The sequence below is a fragment of the Oncorhynchus nerka genome, unplaced genomic scaffold (assembly GCF_034236695.1).
Source record: "Oncorhynchus nerka isolate Pitt River unplaced genomic scaffold, Oner_Uvic_2.0 unplaced_scaffold_1320, whole genome shotgun sequence".
Classification (NCBI taxonomy): Eukaryota; Metazoa; Chordata; class Actinopteri; order Salmoniformes; family Salmonidae; genus Oncorhynchus; species Oncorhynchus nerka.
This window is the reverse complement of record NW_027040026.1, coordinates 52105-58703: the sequence shown is the minus strand read 5'-3', so window position 1 is coordinate 58703 and position 6599 is coordinate 52105. Positions and strand designations below refer to the sequence as shown.

At 43.7% G+C, this 6599-nt stretch overlaps 1 pseudogene; it reads right to left on the bottom strand.

Annotated features, from left to right (window-relative positions):
* Positions 1 to 4299: 4299 nt before the first annotated feature.
* LOC135568932 (uncharacterized) lies at positions 4300 to 6567 on the bottom strand (annotated as a pseudogene).
* Between the last annotated feature and the right edge of the window lie 32 nt (positions 6568 to 6599).

Sequence of the window (6599 nt, the reverse complement as noted above, 5' to 3'; positions counted from 1 at the left end):
AGGTAGTTGGATGTGCTATTTACAGATGGGCTACGTGCAGGTACAATAATACTATGGGGATGAGGTAGTTGGATGTGCTATTTACAGATGTGAGCTACGACAGGGTACGGTAATACTATGGGGATGAGGTAGTTGGATGTGCTATTTACAGATGGGCTACGTACAGGTACAGTAATACTATGGGGATGAGGTAGTTGGATGTGCTATTTACAGATGGGCTACGTACAGGTACAGTAATACTATGGGGATGAGGTAGTTGGATGTGCTATTTACAGATGGGCTACAGTAATACTATGGGGATGAGGTAGTTGGATGTGCTATTTACAGATATGGGGGGATGAGGTAGTTGGATGTGCTATTTACAGATGGGCTACGTACAGGTACAGTAATACTATGGGGATGAGGTAGTTGGATGTGCTATTTACAGATGGGCTACGTACAGGTACAGTAATACTATGGGGATGAGGTAGTTGGATGTGCTATTTACAGATGGGCTACGTACAGGTACAGTAATACTATGGGGATGAGGTAGTTGGATGTGCTATTTACAGATGGGCTACGTACAGGTACAGTAATACTATGGGGATGAGGTAGTTGGATGTGCTATTTACAGATGGGCTACGTACAGGTACAGTAATACTATGGGGATGAGGTAGTTGGATGTGCTATTTACAGATGGGCTACATACAGGTACAGTAATACTATGGGGATGAGGTAGTTGGATGTGCTATTTACAGATGGGCTACGTACAGGTACAGTAATACTATGGGGATGAGGTAGTTGGATGTGCTATTTACAGATGGGCTACGTACAGGTACAGTAATACTATGGGGATGAGGTAGTTGGATGTGCTATTTACAGATGGGCTACGTACAGGTACAGTAATACTATGGGATGAGGTAGTTGGATGTGCTATTTACAGATGGGCTACGTACAGTACTATGGGGATGAGGTAGTTGGATGTGCAGGTACAGTAATACTATGGGGATGAGGTAGTTGGATGTGCTATTTACAGATGGGCTACGTACAGGTACAGTAATACTATGGGGATGAGGTAGTTGGATGTGCTATTTACAGATGGAGCACGTACAGGTACAGTAATACTATGGGGATGAGGTAGTTGGATGTGCTATTTACAGATGGCCTACGTACAGGTACAGTAATACTATGGGGATGAGGTAGTTGGATGTGCTATTTACAGATGGGCTACGTACAGGTACAGTAATACTATGGGGATGAGGTAGTTGGATGTGCTATTTACAGATGGGCTACGTACAGGTACAGTAATACTATGGGGATGAGGTAGTTGGATGTGCTATTTACAGATGGGCTACAGTAATACTGGTACTAGTAATACTAATGGGGATGAGGTAGTTGGATGTGCTATTTACAGATGGGCTACGTACAGGTACAGTAATACTATGGGGATGAGGTAGTTGGATGTGCTATTTACAGATGGGCTACGTACAGGTACAGTAATACTATGGGGATGAGGTAGTTGGATGTGCTATTTACAGATGGGCTACGTACAGGTACAGTAATACTATGGGGATGAGGTAGTTGGATGTGCTATTTACAGATAGATACGTACAGGTACAGTAATACTATGGGGATGAGGTAGTTGGATGTGCTATTTACAGATGGGCTCACGATACAGGTACAGTAATACTATGGGGATGAGGTAGTTGGATGTGCTATTTACAGATGGGCTATGTACAGGTACAGTAATACTATGGGGATGAGGTAGTTGGATGTGCTATTTACAGATGGGCTACGTACAGGTACAGTGATACTATGGGGATGAGGTAGTTGGATGTGCTATTTACAGATGGGCTATGTACAGGTACAGTGATACTATGGGGATGAGGTAGTTGGATGTGCTATTTACAGATGGGCTATGTACAGGTACAGTGATACTATGGGGATGAGGTAGTTGGTTGTGCTATTTACAGATGGGCCAAGTACAGGTACAGTAATACTATGGGGATGAGGTAGTTGGATGTGCTATTTACAGATGGGCTACGTACAGGTACAGTAATACTATGGGGATGAGGTAGTTGGATGTGCTATTTACAGATGGGCTGTGTACAGGTACAGTGATACTATGGGGATGAGGTAGTTGGATGTGCTATTTACAGATGGGCTGTGTACAGGTACAGTGATACTATGGGGATGAGGTAGTTGGATGTGCTATTTACAGATGGGCTGTGTACAGGTACAGTGATCGGTAAGCTGCTCTGACAGCTGATGCTTTACGTTAGTGAGGGAGATATAAGTCTCCAGCTTCAGTGATTATTTCAATTCGTTCCAGTCATTGGCAGCAGAGAACTGGAAGGAAAGGCGACCAAAGGAGGTGTTGACTTTGGGGATGACCAGTGAGATATACCTGCTGGAGCACGTGCTACGGGTGGGTGTTGCTATGGTGATCAGTGAGCAGAGATAAGGCGGGGATTTACCTAGCAAAGACTTATAGATGACCTGGAGCCAGTGGGTTTGGAGACGAATATGTAGCGAGAGCCAGCCGACTAGAGCATACAGGTCTCAGTGGTGGGGGAGTATATGGGGCTTTGGTGACAAACGCATGGCTCTGTGATAGACTGCATCCAATTTGCTTAGTAGGGTGTTGGCGGCTATTTTGTAAATGACATCAAATCAAATGTATTTATATAGCCCTTCGTACATCAGCTGATATCTCAAAGTGCTGTACAGAAACCCAGCCTAAAACCCCAAACAGCAAGCAATGCAGGTGTAGAAGCACGGTGGCTAGGAAAAACTCCCTAGAAAGGCCAAAACCTAGGAAGAAACCTAGAGAGGAACCAGGCTATGTGGGGTGGCCAGTCCTCTTCTGGCTGTGCCGGGTGGAGATTATAACAGAACATGGCCAAGATGTTCAAATGTTCATAAATGACCAGCATGGTCGAATAATAATAAGGCAGAACAGTTGAAACTGGAGCAGCAGCACAGTCAGGTGGAAGTTGAAACTGAGCAGCAGCATGGCCAGGTGGACTGGGGACAGCAAGGAGTCATCATGTCAGGTAGTCCTGGGGCATGGTCCTAGGGCTCAGGTCAGTTGAAACTGGAACAGCAGCATGGCCAGGTGGACTGGCGACAGCAAGGAGTCATCATGTCAGGTGGTCCTGGGGCATGGTCCTAGGGCTCAGGTCCTCCGAGAGAGAGAAAGAAAGAGAGAAGGAGAGAATTAGAGAACGCACACTTAGATTCACACAGGACACCGAATAGGACAGGAGAAGTACTCCAGATATAACAAACTGACCCCAGCCCCCCGACACATAAACTACTGCAGCATAAATACTGGAGGCTGAGACAGGAGTCTTGGGGGCGGCAGGGTAGCCTAGTGGTTAGAGTGTAGAGGGCGGCAGGGTAGCCTAGTGGTTAGAGCGTAGAGGCGGCAGGGTAGCCTAGTGGTTAGAGTGTAGAGGCGGCAGGGTAGCCTAGTGGTTAGAGTGTAGAGGTGGCAGGGTAGACTAGTGGTTAGTGTGTAGAGGCGGCAGGGTAGCCTAGTGGTTAGAGCGTAGAGGTGGCAGGGTAGACTAGTGGTTAGAGCGTTGGACTAGCAACCGGAAGGCTGCAAGATCAAACCCCCGAGCTGACAAGGTACAAATCTGTCGTTCTGCCCCTGAACAGGCAGTTAACCCACTGTTCCTAGGCCGTCATTGAAAATAAGAATTTGTTCTTAATTTTAACAGACTTACCTTTTTAAATAAAGGTCAAATAAATAAAAAAATATTGGCATAAGGGAGAGGCATGTGTAGCCGAGTGATCATAGGGTCCAATGAGCAGCACTAGGTAAGTCAGGGAGCCGTTCGGTAGTCGCTACTATGCTAGGCGAGCTGGAGACACGGGGATTCAGACAGCTAGCGGGCTGGAGACACGGGGATTCAGACAGCTAGCGGGCCGGGGCTAGCATGCTAGGCGAGCTGGAGACACGGGGATTCAGACAGCTAGCGGGCTGGAGACACGGGGATTCAGACAGCTAGCGGGCTGGAGACACGGGGATTCAGACAGCTAGCGGGCCGGGGCTGGCAGATGAGCCTCCAGGGACGTCGCAACGGAAGAGCCTGTTGAAACTACCTTGGACGATTACGTCGGCAGACCAGTCATGATGGGGCTCCGTGTCGGCAATAAAGGGTCCAGGCAAAAGAGGTATTGTAGCCCAAGAATTAGCTGATAGACCTCTTCGGGTAGCCGGGAGATGAGCCTAGCTCGAGGCAAGCTCAAGGCTAACTGATGCTTGCTTTGGAACAGAGGCGTTAGCCAGCAGTAGACACTCGGTTGCAGCTAGCTAGCTGCGATGATCCGGTGTAATGGTCCAGAGCTTGCGGTAGGAATCCGGTAAAGCGATAGAGAAAAAGCAGTCCGATATACTCTGGGATGATATACTTTGGGTTGATATACTCTGGGTTGATATACTCTAGGTTAATATACTCTAGGTTGATATACTCTAGGTTAATATACTCTAGGTTGATATACTCTGGGTTGATATACTCTGGGTTGATATAATCTGGGTTGATATACTCTGGGTTGATATACTCTGGGTTGATATACTCTAGGTTAATATACTCTGGGTTGATATACTCTGGGTTGATATACTCTGGGTTAATATACTCTGGGTTGATATACTCTGGGAGAATATACTCTGGGTTGATATACTCTAGGTTAATATACTCTGGGATGTTATACTCTGGGATGTTATACTCTGGTTTGATATACTCTAGGTTAATATACTCTAGGTTGATATACTCTGGGTTGATATACTCTAGGTTAATATACTCTGGGATGATATACTCTGGGTTGATATACTCTGGGTTGATATACTCTGGGTTGATATACTCTAGGTTAATATACTCTGGGCTGTTATACTCTGGGCTGTTATACTCTGGTTTGATATACTCTAGGTTGATATACTCTGGGTTGATATACTCTAGGTTAATATACTCTGGGATGATATACTCTGGGTTAATATACTCTGGGATGATATACTCTGGGTTGATATACTCTGGGTTGATATACTCTGGGTTAATATACTCTAGGTTAATATACTCTGGGTTAATATACTCTGGGTTGATATACTCTAGGTTGATATACTCTGGGTTGATATACTCTGGGTTGATATACTCTAGGATAATATACTCTGGGATGATATACTCTGGGTTGATATACTCTAGGTTAATATACTCTAGGTTGATATACTCTAGGTTGATATACTCTGGGTTGATATACTCTAGGTTAATATACTCTGGGATGATATACTCTGGGTTGATATACTCTGGGTTGATATACTCTGGGTTGATATACTCTAGGTTAATATACTCTGGGATGTTATACTCTGGGATGTTATACTCTGGTTTGATATACTCTAGGTTGATATACTCTGGGTTGATATACTCTGGGTTGATATACTCTAGGATAATATACTCTGGGATGATATACTCTGGGTTAATATACTCTAGGTTGATATACTCTGGGTTGATATACTCTAGGTTAATATACTCTGGGATGATATACTCTGGGTTAATATACTCTGGGATGATATACTCTGGGTTGATATACTCTGGGTTGATATACTCTGGTTTGATATACTCTAGGTTAATATACTCTGGGATGATATACTCTGGGTTGATATACTCTGGGATGATATATTCTGGGTTGATATACTCTGGGTTGATATACTCTGGGATGATATATTCTGGGTTGATATACTCTGGGTTGATATACTCTAGGATAATATACTCTGGGATGATGTACTCTGGGTTGATATACTCTGGGATGATGTACTCTGGGTTGATATACTCTGGGTTAATATACTCTGGGATGATATACTCTGGGTTGATATACTCTAGGTTAATATACTCTAGGTTGATATACTCTGGGTTGATATACTCTAGGTTAATATACTCTGGGATGATGTACTCTGGGTTGATATACTCTGGGTTGATATACTCTGGGATGATATACTCTGGGATGATATACTCTGGGTTGATATACTCTGGGTTGATATACTCTGGGATGATATACTCTGGGTTGATATACTCTGGGATGATATATTCTGGGTTGATATACTCTGGGTTGATATACTCTGGGTTGATATACTCTGGGATGATATACTCTGGGTTGATATACTCTGGGATGATATATTCTGGGTTGATATACTCTGGGTTGATATATTCTGGGTTGATATACTCTGGGATGATATATTCTGGGTTGATATACTCTGGGTTGATATACTCTAGGATAATATACTCTGGGTTGATATACTCTGGGTTGATATACTCTGGGTTGATATATTCTGGGTTGATATACTCTGGGTTGATATATTCTGGGTTGATATACTCTGGGTTGATATCGTATGCACTGATACAATGGGGAGAACAAGTATTTGATACACTGCCGATTTTGCAGGTTTTCCCACTTGCAAAGCATGTAGAGGTCTGTAATTTTATCATAGGTACACTTCAACTGTGAGAGACGGAATCTAAAACAAAAATCCAGAAAATCACATTGTATGCTTTTTAAGTAATTAATTTGCATTTTATTTTACGATGACATGTTGATCATTGATATTTAACGATTACACAAGG